This window comes from Hyla sarda, chromosome 8, assembly GCF_029499605.1.
Source record: "Hyla sarda isolate aHylSar1 chromosome 8, aHylSar1.hap1, whole genome shotgun sequence".
NCBI lineage: Eukaryota > Metazoa > Chordata > Amphibia > Anura > Hylidae > Hyla > Hyla sarda.
The window spans coordinates 112991459-113007325 of NC_079196.1; the positions used below are offsets into that span (position 1 = coordinate 112991459).

The 15867-nt window shown below is 43.4% G+C and overlaps 9 pseudogenes; all 9 read right to left on the reverse strand.

Moving 5' to 3' along the window:
* Positions 1 to 1041: 1041 nt before the first annotated feature.
* LOC130286036 (U2 spliceosomal RNA) lies at positions 1042 to 1305 on the reverse strand (annotated as a pseudogene).
* Positions 1306 to 2784: 1479 nt separating this feature from the next.
* LOC130286037 (U2 spliceosomal RNA) lies at positions 2785 to 3048 on the reverse strand (annotated as a pseudogene).
* A 1472-nt stretch (positions 3049 to 4520) lies between these two features.
* On the reverse strand, positions 4521 to 4784 carry LOC130286039 (U2 spliceosomal RNA; annotated as a pseudogene).
* A 1494-nt stretch (positions 4785 to 6278) lies between these two features.
* On the reverse strand, positions 6279 to 6542 carry LOC130286040 (U2 spliceosomal RNA; annotated as a pseudogene).
* Positions 6543 to 8015: 1473 nt separating this feature from the next.
* LOC130285597 (U2 spliceosomal RNA) lies at positions 8016 to 8279 on the reverse strand (annotated as a pseudogene).
* A 1456-nt stretch (positions 8280 to 9735) lies between these two features.
* LOC130286041 (U2 spliceosomal RNA) lies at positions 9736 to 9999 on the reverse strand (annotated as a pseudogene).
* A 1488-nt stretch (positions 10000 to 11487) lies between these two features.
* On the reverse strand, positions 11488 to 11751 carry LOC130286042 (U2 spliceosomal RNA; annotated as a pseudogene).
* Positions 11752 to 13234: 1483 nt separating this feature from the next.
* LOC130286043 (U2 spliceosomal RNA) lies at positions 13235 to 13498 on the reverse strand (annotated as a pseudogene).
* A 1472-nt stretch (positions 13499 to 14970) lies between these two features.
* LOC130288549 (U2 spliceosomal RNA) lies at positions 14971 to 15235 on the reverse strand (annotated as a pseudogene).
* Between the last annotated feature and the right edge of the window lie 632 nt (positions 15236 to 15867).

Here is a 15867-nt window from a genome sequence, read left to right on the forward strand (position 1 = left end):
CATCATTTTGGACTCTGGTATTTGCTGAATCCGGGTGACCTGACAATCGATGGTGGTGCCGCTGGTGATTCTGGCCTTCTTGGAATCTGTTGGGCCTATGTGTTAGCTCACACATCACTTGGGTATCCATGGTAACTACCACAACATGGTCATCTGCAGTTTACATCTAGCCCGTGGCATTGAATGGCATTTTAAAAGTGCTAAGGGTCCTGGTGCAATAATCCTCCCATGAGGATCAGCCTCAACGGCTTTGTAGATTGCACTCATGTCAGCAACTCCATATACATTTTTTTTTCTTCATGCTTCTTTCTTCATCCTTTTTTCTTTCTGTCATTCAGACTTTCATTCATTCGATCTCTCTCACTCACTTGCTTTAACTCATTTGTTCTCACTCACTCACTCACTCACTCAATCACTCACTCACTCATTCACTCTCACTCACTCTCACTCTCTCACTCACTCGCTCACTAAGTCAGTCTCTCTCTCTCTCTCTCTTTTTCTTTTTATATATATTTTTTTTCCGTCTTCTTCTTCTTCTTCTTCTTCTTCAGACCCTGTCATAGCACTAATGCCTTTCCAATACCACCAGCAGATGGAGACACTCCATTGCAACATTGGTTGTGAGCAGCAGTTTCTAAAAACAAATGCCTCATGGCGGATTTCCCATCCATCAATGGATGGTAAATTTTGTTTTTATCATTCACTGACCACAGAAACCAATGCATGGTCAAGCAACAGCAATGACACACCCTTGTGTATAGGCATGAGACCCTCATGTCATTTAACAGGATTCAGCACCACCCACAAGACAGCTACCTGTCATGTCATGTCAAACCTGCACAGGTGTGCTAGATTATTATTATTTAGTTTTATTTTATTTTTTTACACCAATCAGTGTGCAAACATGGTCATTAAAACGCTAAATGAATAGACGTTCATAAACCAGTCAGTGCAACTCATCATTTTGGTCTCCAATTCTCAAACTCAAATTCTCACCCACGGAGGATTAAATGAGAATCTTTCTTGTTTAACACTGGAATGGGGTGGTGCACTGTTCACTACCCGAAGATACTGCCACATCGGGTCAATGCATAGGGCGACAGAAGCAAGCTTCCAAATCAGCTCCCTTTCTCAAAAATCCATTTAATTTATGGTCCCCAGATAGGGAACGTATGTATCAGTATGTGCTCACAAGTCACCCAAGTGCAAGTATTCACACAAAAAAAAACGTGCCTCAGGATGCGATCTGTCGCAAGATCCTTTCTTTTTTTACACTTGATCTAAGCCAAAAGGCCTAGAGGGGATAACCGGGAAAGGGGTGGACCCAACCATGTCCCCTTCATGAGCACTCACATTACTCATAGGAATGGAAGGAAGGCTGGCAGCCAACCAGCCTCCCATACACTTTCTGGGTGGGTGGCAGTCAGCCACCCATACATACATACAGCACAGGCTAAACCCACATCATCACTTAAAAAAAGGACAGGCGACCATTGCACTCTGATGGAGCATTTAGCAATGCAATCCATAGCCTGGCTTTTGCCTGAACCCCCATCACTCCTCCTCTTGCATATAAGACAATATTTCAGATCTGCATATGAAAACAACACGCCTACCTTTGTTGCACATAGCTGCCTGCCTGTCTCTAGTTACCCCACTGGCTGTAGCTGCGTCCCTTCCGACATGGAATAACACCAACTGTAACGATAAACTGAAAATTAACAGTATAAACCTGCATCATTTTGGACTCTGGTATTTGCTGAATCCGGGTGACCTGACAATCGATGGTGGTGCCACTGGTGATTCTGGCCTTCTTGGAATCTGTTGGGCCTATGTGTTAGCTCACACATCACTTGGGTATCCATGGTAACTACCACAACATGGTCATCTGCAGTTTACATCTAGCCCGTGGCATTGAATGGCATTTTAAAAGTGCTAAGGGTCCTGGTGCAATAATCCTCCCATGAGGATCAGCCTCAACGGCTTTGTAGATTGCACTCATGTCAGCAACTCCATATACATTTTTTTTTCTTCATGCTTCTTTCTTCATCCTTTTTTCTTTCTGTCATTCAGACTTTCATTCATTCGATCTCTCTCACTCACTTGCTTTAACTCATTTGTTCTCACTCACTCACTCACTCACTCAATCACTCACTCACTCATTCACTCTCACTCACTCTCACTCTCTCACTCACTCGCTCACTAAGTCAGTCTCTCTCTCTCTCTCTCTTTTTCTTTTTATATATATTTTTTTCCGTCTTCTTCTTCTTCTTCTTCTTCTTCTTCTTCTTCAGACCCTGTCATAGCACTAATGCCTTTCCAATACCACCAGCAGATGGAGACACTCCATTGCAACATTGGTTGTGAGCAGCAGTTTCTAAAAACAAATGCCTCATGGCGGATTTCCCATCCATCAATGGATGGTAAATTTTGTTTTTATCATTCACTGACCACAGAAACCAATGCATGGTCAAGCAACAGCAATGACACACCCTTGTGTATAGGCATGAGACCCTCATGTCATTTAACAGGATTCAGCACCACCCACAAGACAGCTACCTGTCATGTCATGTCAAACCTGCACAGGTGTGCTAGATTATTATTATTTAGTTTTATTTTATTTTTTTACACCAATCAGTGTGCAAACATGGTCATTAAAACGCTAAATGAATAGACGTTCATAAACCAGTCAGTGCAACTCATCATTTTGGTCTCCAATTCTCAAACTCAAATTCTCACCCACGGAGGATTAAATGAGAATCTTTCTTGTTTAACACTGGAATGGGGTGGTGCACTGTTCACTACCCGAAGATACTGCCACATCGGGTCAATGCATAGGGCGACAGAAGCAAGCTTCCAAATCAGCTCCCTTTCTCAAAAATCCATTTAATTTATGGTCCCCAGATAGGGAACGTATGTATCAGTATGTGCTCACAAGTCACCCAAGTGCAAGTATTCACACAAAAAAAAACGTGCCTCAGGATGCGATCTGTCGCAAGATCCTTTCTTTTTTTACACTTGATCTAAGCCAAAAGGCCTAGAGGGGATAACCGGGAAAGGGGTGGACCCAACCATGTCCCCTTCATGAGCACTCACATTACTCATAGGAATGGAAGGAAGGCTGGCAGCCAACCAGCCTCCCATACACTTTCTGGGTGGGTGGCAGTCAGCCACCCATACATACATACAGCACAGGCTAAACCCACATCATCACTTAAAAAAAGGACAGGCGACCATTGCACTCTGATGGAGCATTTAGCAATGCAATCCATAGCCTGGCTTTTGCCTGAACCCCCATCACTCCTCCTCTTGCATATAAGACAATATTTCAGATCTGCATATGAAAACAACACGCCTACCTTTGTTGCACATAGCTGCCTGCCTGTCTCTAGTTACCCCACTGGCTGTAGCTGCGTCCCTTCCGACATGGAATAACACCAACTGTAACGATAAACTGAAAATTAACAGTATAAACCTGCATCATTTTGGACTCTGGTATTTGCTGAATCCGGGTGACCTGACAATCGATGGTGGTGCCGCTGGTGATTCTGGCCTTCTTGGAATCTGTTGGGCCTATGTGTTAGCTCACACATCACTTGGGTATCCATGGTAACTACCACAACATGGTCATCTGCAGTTTACATCTAGCCCGTGGCATTGAATGGCATTTTAAAAGTGCTAAGGGTCCTGGTGCAATAATCCTCCCATGAGGATCAGCCTCAACGGCTTTGTAGATTGCACTCATGTCAGCAACTCCATATACATTTTTTTTTCTTCATGCTTCTTTCTTCATCCTTTTTTCTTTCTGTCATTCAGACTTTCATTCATTCGATCTCTCTCACTCACTTGCTTTAACTCATTTGTTCTCACTCACTCACTCACTCAATCACTCACTCACTCATTCACTCTCACTCACTCTCACTCTCTCACTCACTTGCTCACTAAGTCAGTCTCTCTCTCTCTCTCTCTTTTTCTTTTTATATATATTTTTTTCCGTCTTCTTCTTCTTCTTCTTCTTCTTCTTCTTCAGACCCTGTCATAGCACTAATGCCTTTCCAATACCACCAGCAGATGGAGACACTCCATTGCAACATTGGTTGTGAGCAGCAGTTTCTAAAAACAAATGCCTCATGGCGGATTTCCCATCCATCAATGGATGGTAAATTTTGTTTTTATCATTCACTGACCACAGAAACCAATGCATGGTCAAGCAACAGCAATGACACACCCTTGTGTATAGGCATGAGACCCTCATGTCATTTAACAGGATTCAGCACCACCCACAAGACAGCTACCTGTCATGTCATGTCAAACCTGCACAGGTGTGCTAGATTATTATTATTTAGTTTTATTTTATTTTTTTACACCAATCAGTGTGCAAACATGGTCATTAAAACGCTAAATGAATAGACGTTCATAAACCAGTCAGTGCAACTCATCATTTTGGTCTCCAATTCTCAAACTCAAATTCTCACCCACGGAGGATTAAATGAGAATCTTTCTTGTTTAACACTGGAATGGGGTGGTGCACTGTTCACTACCCGAAGATACTGCCACATCGGGTCAATGCATAGGGCGACAGAAGCAAGCTTCCAAATCAGCTCCCTTTCTCAAAAATCCATTTAATTTATGGTCCCCAGATAGGGAACGTATGTATCAGTATGTGCTCACAAGTCACCCAAGTGCAAGTATTCACACAAAAAAAAACGTGCCTCAGGATGCGATCTGTCGCAAGATCCTTTCTTTTTTTACACTTGATCTAAGCCAAAAGGCCTAGAGGGGATAACCGGGAAAGGGGTGGACCCAACCATGTCCCCTTCATGAGCACTCACATTACTCATAGGAATGGAAGGAAGGCTGGCAGCCAACCAGCCTCCCATACACTTTCTGGGTGGGTGGCAGTCAGCCACCCATACATACATACAGCACAGGCTAAACCCACATCATCACTTAAAAAAAGGACAGGCGACCATTGCACTCTGATGGAGCATTTAGCAATGCAATCCATAGCCTGGCTTTTGCCTGAACCCCCATCACTCCTCCTCTTGCATATAAGACAATATTTCAGATCTGCATATGAAAACAACACGCCTACCTTTGTTGCACATAGCTGCCTGCCTGTCTCTAGTTACCCCACTGGCTGTAGCTGCGTCCCTTCCGACATGGAATAACACCAACTGTAACGATAAACTGAAAATTAACAGTATAAACCTGCATCATTTTGGACTCTGGTATTTGCTGAATCCGGGTGACCTGACAATCGATGGTGGTGCCGCTGGTGATTCTGGCCTTCTTGGAATCTGTTGGGCCTATGTGTTAGCTCACACATCACTTGGGTATCCATGGTAACTACCACAACATGGTCATCTGCAGTTTACATCTAGCCCGTGGCATTGAATGGCATTTTAAAAGTGCTAAGGGTCCTGGTGCAATAATCCTCCCATGAGGACCAGCCTCAACGGCTTTGTAGATTGCACTCATGTCAGCAACTCCATATACATTTTTTTTCTTCATGCTTCTTTCTTCATCCTTTTTTCTTTCTGTCATTCAGACTTTCATTCATTCGATCTCTCTCACTCACTTGCTTTAACTCATTTGTTCTCACTCACTCACTCACTCACTCACTCAATCACTCACTCACTCATTCACTCTCACTCACTCTCACTCTCTCACTCACTCGCTCACTAAGTCAGTCTCTCTCTCTCTCTCTCTTTTTCTTTTTATATATATTTTTTTCCGTCTTCTTCTTCTTCTTCTTCTTCTTCTTCTTCTTCTTCTTCTTCTTCAGACCCTGTCATAGCACTAATGCCTTTCCAATACCACCAGCAGATGGAGACACTCCATTGCAACATTGGTTGTGAGCAGCAGTTTCTAAAAACAAATGCCTCATGGCGGATTTCCCATCCATCAATGGATGGTAAATTTTGTTTTTATCATTCACTGACCACAGAAACCAATGCATGGTCAAGCAACAGCAATGACACACCCTTGTGTATAGGCATGAGACCCTCATGTCATTTAACAGGATTCAGCACCACCCACAAGACAGCTACCTGTCATGTCATGTCAAACCTGCACAGGTGTGCTAGATTATTATTATTTAGTTTTATTTTATTTTTTTACACCAATCAGTGTGCAAACATGGTCATTAAAACGCTAAATGAATAGACGTTCATAAACCAGTCAGTGCAACTCATCATTTTGGTCTCCAATTCTCAAACTCAAATTCTCACCCACGGAGGATTAAATGAGAATCTTTCTTGTTTAACACTGGAATGGGGTGGTGCACTGTTCACTACCCGAAGATACTGCCACATCGGGTCAATGCATAGGGCGACAGAAGCAAGCTTCCAAATCAGCTCCCTTTCTCAAAAATCCATTTAATTTATGGTCCCCAGATAGGGAACGTATGTATCAGTATGTGCTCACAAGTCACCCAAGTGCAAGTATTCACACAAAAAAAAACGTGCCTCAGGATGCGATCTGTCGCAAGATCCTTTCTTTTTTTACACTTGATCTAAGCCAAAAGGCCTAGAGGGGATAACCGGGAAAGGGGTGGACCCAACCATGTCCCCTTCATGAGCACTCACATTACTCATAGGAATGGAAGGAAGGCTGGCAGCCAACCAGCCTCCCATACACTTTCTGGGTGGGTGGCAGTCAGCCACCCATACATACATACAGCACAGGCTAAACCCACATCATCACTTAAAAAAAGGACAGGCGACCATTGCACTCTGATGGAGCATTTAGCAATGCAATCCATAGCCTGGCTTTTGCCTGAACCCCCATCACTCCTCCTCTTGCATATAAGACAATATTTCAGATCTGCATATGAAAACAACACGCCTACCTTTGTTGCACATAGCTGCCTGCCTGTCTCTAGTTACCCCACTGGCTGTAGCTGCGTCCCTTCCGACATGGAATAACACCAACTGTAACGATAAACTGAAAATTAACAGTATAAACCTGCATCATTTTGGACTCTGGTATTTGCTGAATCCGGGTGACCTGACAATCGATGGTGGTGCCGCTGGTGATTCTGGCCTTCTTGGAATCTGTTGGGCCTATGTGTTAGCTCACACATCACTTGGGTATCCATGGTAACTACCACAACATGGTCATCTGCAGTTTACATCTAGCCCGTGGCATTGAATGGCATTTTAAAAGTGCTAAGGGTCCTGGTGCAATAATCCTCCCATGAGGATCAGCCTCAACGGCTTTGTAGATTGCACTCATGTCAGCAACTCCATATACATTTTTTTTTCTTCATGCTTCTTTCTTCATCCTTTTTTCTTTCTGTCATTCAGACTTTCATTCATTCGATCTCTCTCACTCACTTGCTTTAACTCATTTGTTCTCACTCACTCACTCACTCACTCAATCACTCACTCACTCATTCACTCTCACTCACTCTCACTCTCTCACTCACTCGCTCACTAAGTCAGTCTCTCTCTCTCTCTCTCTTTTTCTTTTTATATATATTTTTTTCCGTCTTCTTCTTCTTCTTCTTCTTCTTCTTCAGACCCTGTCATAGCACTAATGCCTTTCCAATACCACCAGCAGATGGAGACACTCCATTGCAACATTGGTTGTGAGCAGCAGTTTCTAAAAACAAATGCCTCATGGCGGATTTCCCATCCATCAATGGATGGTAAATTTTGTTTTTATCATTCACTGACCACAGAAACCAATGCATGGTCAAGCAACAGCAATGACACACCCTTGTGTATAGGCATGAGACCCTCATGTCATTTAACAGGATTCAGCACCACCCACAAGACAGCTACCTGTCATGTCATGTCAAACCTGCACAGGTGTGCTAGATTATTATTATTTAGTTTTATTTTATTTTTTTACACCAATCAGTGTGCAAACATGGTCATTAAAACGCTAAATGAATAGACGTTCATAAACCAGTCAGTGCAACTCATCATTTTGGTCTCCAATTCTCAAACTCAAATTCTCACCCACGGAGGATTAAATGAGAATCTTTCTTGTTTAACACTGGAATGGGGTGGTGCACTGTTCACTACCCGAAGATACTGCCACATCGGGTCAATGCATAGGGCGACAGAAGCAAGCTTCCAAATCAGCTCCCTTTCTCAAAAATCCATTTAATTTATGGTCCCCAGATAGGGAACGTATGTATCAGTATGTGCTCACAAGTCACCCAAGTGCAAGTATTCACACAAAAAAAAATGTGCCTCAGGATGCGATCTGTCGCAAGATCCTTTCTTTTTTTACACTTGATCTAAGCCAAAAGGCCTAGAGGGGATAACCGGGAAAGGGGTGGACCCAACCATGTCCCCTTCATGAGCACTCACATTACTCATAGGAATGGAAGGAAGGCTGGCAGCCAACCAGCCTCCCATACACTTTCTGGGTGGGTGGCAGTCAGCCACCCATACATACATACAGCACAGGCTAAACCCACATCATCACTTAAAAAAAGGACAGGCGACCATTGCACTCTGATGGAGCATTTAGCAATGCAATCCATAGCCTGGCTTTTGCCTGAACCCCCATCACTCCTCCTCTTGCATATAAGACAATATTTCAGATCTGCATATGAAAACAACACGCCTACCTTTGTTGCACATAGCTGCCTGCCTGTCTCTAGTTACCCCACTGGCTGTAGCTGCGTCCCTTCCGACATGGAATAACACCAACTGTAACGATAAACTGAAAATTAACAGTATAAACCTGCATCATTTTGGACTCTGGTATTTGCTGAATCCGGGTGACCTGACAATCGATGGTGGTGCCGCTGGTGATTCTGGCCTTCTTGGAATCTGTTGGGCCTATGTGTTAGCTCACACATCACTTGGGTATCCATGGTAACTACCACAACATGGTCATCTGCAGTTTACATCTAGCCCGTGGCATTGAATGGCATTTTAAAAGTGCTAAGGGTCCTGGTGCAATAATCCTCCCATGAGGATCAGCCTCAACGGCTTTGTAGATTGCACTCATGTCAGCAACTCCATATACATTTTTTTTTCTTCATGCTTCTTTCTTCATCCTTTTTTCTTTCTGTCATTCAGACTTTCATTCATTCGATCTCTCTCACTCACTTGCTTTAACTCATTTGTTCTCACTCACTCACTCACTCACTCAATCACTCACTCACTCATTCACTCTCACTCACTCGCTCACTAAGTCAGTCTCTCTCTCTCTCTCTCTTTTTCTTTTTATATATATTTTTTTTCCGTCTTCTTCTTCTTCTTCTTCTTCTTCTTCAGACCCTGTCATAGCACTAATGCCTTTCCAATACCACCAGCAGATGGAGACACTCCATTGCAACATTGGTTGTGAGCAGCAGTTTCTAAAAACAAATGCCTCATGGCGGATTTCCCATCCATCAATGGATGGTAAATTTTGTTTTTATCATTCACTGACCACAGAAACCAATGCATGGTCAAGCAACAGCAATGACACACCCTTGTGTATAGGCATGAGACCCTCATGTCATTTAACAGGATTCAGCACCACCCACAAGACAGCTACCTGTCATGTCATGTCAAACCTGCACAGGTGTGCTAGATTATTATTATTTAGTTTTATTTTATTTTTTTACACCAATCAGTGTGCAAACATGGTCATTAAAACGCTAAATGAATAGACGTTCATAAACCAGTCAGTGCAACTCATCATTTTGGTCTCCAATTCTCAAACTCAAATTCTCACCCACGGAGGATTAAATGAGAATCTTTCTTGTTTAACACTGGAATGGGGTGGTGCACTGTTCACTACCCGAAGATACTGCCACATCGGGTCAATGCATAGGGCGACAGAAGCAAGCTTCCAAATCAGCTCCCTTTCTCAAAAATCCATTTAATTTATGGTCCCCAGATAGGGAACGTATGTATCAGTATGTGCTCACAAGTCACCCAAGTGCAAGTATTCACACAAAAAAAAACGTGCCTCAGGATGCGATCTGTCGCAAGATCCTTTCTTTTTTTACACTTGATCTAAGCCAAAAGGCCTAGAGGGGATAACCGGGAAAGGGGTGGACCCAACCATGTCCCCTTCATGAGCACTCACATTACTCATAGGAATGGAAGGAAGGCTGGCAGCCAACCAGCCTCCCATACACTTTCTGGGTGGGTGGCAGTCAGCCACCCATACATACATACAGCACAGGCTAAACCCACATCATCACTTAAAAAAAGGACAGGCGACCATTGCACTCTGATGGAGCATTTAGCAATGCAATCCATAGCCTGGCTTTTGCCTGAACCCCCATCACTCCTCCTCTTGCATATAAGACAATATTTCAGATCTGCATATGAAAACAACACGCCTACCTTTGTTGCACATAGCTGCCTGCCTGTCTCTAGTTACCCCACTGGCTGTAGCTGCGTCCCTTCCGACATGGAATAACACCAACTGTAACGATAAACTGAAAATTAACAGTATAAACCTGCATCATTTTGGACTCTGGTATTTGCTGAATCCGGGTGACCTGACAATCGATGGTGGTGCCACTGGTGATTCTGGCCTTCTTGGAATCTGTTGGGCCTATGTGTTAGCTCACACATCACTTGGGTATCCATGGTAACTACCACAACATGGTCATCTGCAGTTTACATCTAGCCCGTGGCATTGAATGGCATTTTAAAAGTGCTAAGGGTCCTGGTGCAATAATCCTCCCATGAGGATCAGCCTCAACGGCTTTGTAGATTGCACTCATGTCAGCAACTCCATATACATTTTTTTTTCTTCATGCTTCTTTCTTCATCCTTTTTTCTTTCTGTCATTCAGACTTTCATTCATTCGATCTCTCTCACTCACTTGCTTTAACTCATTTGTTCTCACTCACTCACTCACTCACTCAATCACTCACTCACTCATTCACTCTCACTCACTCTCACTCTCTCACTCACTCGCTCACTAAGTCAGTCTCTCTCTCTCTCTCTCTTTTTCTTTTTATATATATTTTTTTCCGTCTTCTTCTTCTTCTTCTTCTTCTTCTTCTTCTTCTTCTTCTTCAGACCCTGTCATAGCACTAATGCCTTTCCAATACCACCAGCAGATGGAGACACTCCATTGCAACATTGGTTGTGAGCAGCAGTTTCTAAAAACAAATGCCTCATGGCGGATTTCCCATCCATCAATGGATGGTAAATTTTGTTTTTATCATTCACTGACCACAGAAACCAATGCATGGTCAAGCAACAGCAATGACACACCCTTGTGTATAGGCATGAGACCCTCATGTCATTTAACAGGATTCAGCACCACCCACAAGACAGCTACCTGTCATGTCATGTCAAACCTGCACAGGTGTGCTAGATTATTATTATTTAGTTTTATTTTATTTTTTTACACCAATCAGTGTGCAAACATGGTCATTAAAACGCTAAATGAATAGACGTTCATAAACCAGTCAGTGCAACTCATCATTTTGGTCTCCAATTCTCAAACTCAAATTCTCACCCACGGAGGATTAAATGAGAATCTTTCTTGTTTAACACTGGAATGGGGTGGTGCACTGTTCACTACCCGAAGATACTGCCACATCGGGTCAATGCATAGGGCGACAGAAGCAAGCTTCCAAATCAGCTCCCTTTCTCAAAAATCCATTTAATTTATGGTCCCCAGATAGGGAACGTATGTATCAGTATGTGCTCACAAGTCACCCAAGTGCAAGTATTCACACAAAAAAAAACGTGCCTCAGGATGCGATCTGTCGCAAGATCCTTTCTTTTTTTACACTTGATCTAAGCCAAAAGGCCTAGAGGGGATAACCGGGAAAGGGGTGGACCCAACCATGTCCCCTTCATGAGCACTCACATTACTCATAGGAATGGAAGGAAGGCTGGCAGCCAACCAGCCTCCCATACACTTTCTGGGTGGGTGGCAGTCAGCCACCCATACATACATACAGCACAGGCTAAACCCACATCATCACTTAAAAAAAGGACAGGCGACCATTGCACTCTGATGGAGCATTTAGCAATGCAATCCATAGCCTGGCTTTTGCCTGAACCCCCATCACTCCTCCTCTTGCATATAAGACAATATTTCAGATCTGCATATGAAAACAACACGCCTACCTTTGTTGCACATAGCTGCCTGCCTGTCTCTAGTTACCCCACTGGCTGTAGCTGCGTCCCTTCCGACATGGAATAACACCAACTGTAACGATAAACTGAAAATTAACAGTATAAACCTGCATCATTTTGGACTCTGGTATTTGCTGAATCCGGGTGACCTGACAATCGATGGTGGTGCCGCTGGTGATTCTGGCCTTCTTGGAATCTGTTGGGCCTATGTGTTAGCTCACACATCACTTGGGTATCCATGGTAACTACCACAACATGGTCATCTGCAGTTTACATCTAGCCCGTGGCATTGAATGGCATTTTAAAAGTGCTAAGGGTCCTGGTGCAATAATCCTCCCATGAGGATCAGCCTCAACGGCTTTGTAGATTGCACTCATGTCAGCAACTCCATATACATTTTTTTTTCTTCATGCTTCTTTCTTCATCCTTTTTTCTTTCTGTCATTCAGACTTTCATTCATTCGATCTCTCTCACTCACTTGCTTTAACTCATTTGTTCTCACTCACTCACTCACTCACTCACTCACTCATCACTCACTCACTCATTCACTCTCACTCACTCTCACTCTCTCACTCACTCGCTCACTAAGTCAGTCTCTCTCTCTCTCTCTCTTTTTCTTTTTATATATATTTTTTTCCGTCTTCTTCTTCTTCTTCTTCTTCTTCTTCTTCAGACCCTGTCATAGCACTAATGCCTTTCCAATACCACCAGCAGATGGAGACACTCCATTGCAACATTGGTTGTGAGCAGCAGTTTCTAAAAACAAATGCCTCATGGCGGATTTCCCATCCATCAATGGATGGTAAATTTTGTTTTTATCATTCACTGACCACAGAAACCAATGCATGGTCAAGCAACAGCAATGACACACCCTTGTGTATAGGCATGAGACCCTCATGTCATTTAACAGGATTCAGCACCACCCACAAGACAGCTACCTGTCATGTCATGTCAAACCTGCACAGGTGTGCTAGATTATTATTATTTAGTTTTATTTTATTTTTTTACACCAATCAGTGTGCAAACATGGTCATTAAAACGCTAAATGAATAGACGTTCATAAACCAGTCAGTGCAACTCATCATTTTGGTCTCCAATTCTCAAACTCAAATTCTCACCCACGGAGGATTAAATGAGAATCTTTCTTGTTTAACACTGGAATGGGGTGGTGCACTGTTCACTACCCGAAGATACTGCCACATCGGGTCAATGCATAGGGCGACAGAAGCAAGCTTCCAAATCAGCTCCCTTTCTCAAAAATCCATTTAATTTATGGTCCCCAGATAGGGAACGTATGTATCAGTATGTGCTCACAAGTCACCCAAGTGCAAGTATTCACACAAAAAAAAACGTGCCTCAGGATGCGATCTGTCGCAAGATCCTTTCTTTTTTTACACTTGATCTAAGCCAAAAGGCCTAGAGGGGATAACCGGGAAAGGGGTGGACCCAACCATGTCCCCTTCATGAGCACTCACATTACTCATAGGAATGGAAGGAAGGCTGGCAGCCAACCAGCCTCCCATACACTTTCTGGGTGGGTGGCAGTCAGCCACCCATACATACATACAGCACAGGCTAAACCCACATCATCACTTAAAAAAAGGACAGGCGACCATTGCACTCTGATGGAGCATTTAGCAATGCAATCCATAGACTGGCTTTTGCCTGAACCCCCATCACTCCTCCTCTTGCATATAAGACAATATTTCAGATCTGCATATGAAAACAACACGCCTACCTTTGTTGCACATAGCTGCCTGCCTGTCTCTAGTTACCCCACTGGCTGTAGCTGCGTCCCTTCCGACATGGAATAACACCAACTGTAACGATAAACTGAAAATTAACAGTATAAACCTGCATCATTTTGGACTCTGGTATTTGCTGAATCCGGGTGACCTGACAATCGATGGTGGTGCCGCTGGTGATTCTGGCCTTCTTGGAATCTGTTGGGCCTATGTGTTAGCTCACACATCACTTGGGTATCCATGGTAACTACCACAACATGGTCATCTGCAGTTTACATCTAGCCCGTGGCATTGAATGGCATTTTAAAAGTGCTAAGGGTCCTGGTGCAATAATCCTCCCATGAGGATCAGCCTCAACGGCTTTGTAGATTGCACTCATGTCAGCAACTCCATATACATTTTTTTTTCTTCATGCTTCTTTCTTCATCCTTTTTTCTTTCTGTCATTCAGACTTTCATTCATTCGATCTCTCTCACTCACTTGCTTTAACTCATTTGTTCTCACTCACTCACTCACTCAATCACTCACTCACTCATTCACTCTCACTCACTCTCACTCTCTCACTCACTCGCTCACTAAGTCAGTCTCTCTCTCTCTCTCTCTTTTTCTTTTTATATATATTTTTTTCCGTCTTCTTCTTCTTCTTCTTCTTCTTCTTCTTCAGACCCTGTCATAGCACTAATGCCTTTCCAATACCACCAGCAGATGGAGACACTCCATTGCAACATTGGTTGTGAGCAGCAGTTTCTAAAAACAAATGCCTCATGGCGGATTTCCCATCCATCAATGGATGGTAAATTTTGTTTTTATCATTCACTGACCACAGAAACCAATGCATGGTCAAGCAACAGCAATGACACACCCTTGTGTATAGGCATGAGACCCTCATGTCATTTAACAGGATTCAGCACCACCCACAAGACAGCTACCTGTCATGTCATGTCAAACCTGCACAGGTGTGCTAGATTATTATTATTTAGTTTTATTTTATTTTTTTACACCAATCAGTGTGCAAACATGGTCATTAAAACGCTAAATGAATAGACGTTCATAAACCAGTCAGTGCAACTCATCATTTTGGTCTCCAATTCTCAAACTCAAATTCTCACCCACGGAGGATTAAATGAGAATCTTTCTTGTTTAACACTGGAATGGGGTGGTGCACTGTTCACTACCCGAAGATACTGCCACATCGGGTCAATGCATAGGGCGACAGAAGCAAGCTTCCAAATCAGCTCCCTTTCTCAAAAATCCATTTAATTTATGGTCCCCAGATAGGGAACGTATGTATCAGTATGTGCTCACAAGTCACCCAAGTGCAAGTATTCACACAAAAAAAAACGTGCCTCAGGATGCGATCTGTCGCAAGATCCTTTCTTTTTTTTACACTTGATCTAAGCCAAAAGGCCTAGAGGGGATAACCGGGAAAGGGGTGGACCCAACCATGTCCCCTTCATGAGCACTCACATTACTCATAGGAATGGAAGGAAGGCTGGCAGCCAACCAGCCTCCCATACACTTTCTGGGTGGGTGGCAGTCAGCCACCCATACATACATACAGCACAGGCTAAACCCACATCATCACTTAAAAAAAGGACAGGCGACCATTGCACTCTGATGGAGCATTTAGCAATGCAATCCATAGCCTGGCTTTTGCCTGAACCCCCATCACTCCTCCTCTTGCATATAAGACAATATTTCAGATCTGCATATGAAAACAACACGCCTACCTTTGTTGCACATAGCTGCCTGCCTGTCTCTAGTTACCCCACTGGCTGTAGCTGCGTCCCTTCCGACATGGAATAACACCAACTGTAACGATAAACTGAAAATTAACAGTATAAACCTGCATCATTTTGGACTCTGGTATTTGCTGAATCCGGGTGACCTGACAATCGATGGTGGTGCCGCTGGTGATTCTGGCCTTCTTGGAATCTGTTGGGCCTATGTGTTAGCTCACACATCACTTGGGTATCCATGGTAACTACCACAACATGGTCATCTGCAGTTTACATCTAGCCCGTGGCATTGAATGGCATTTTAAAAGTGCT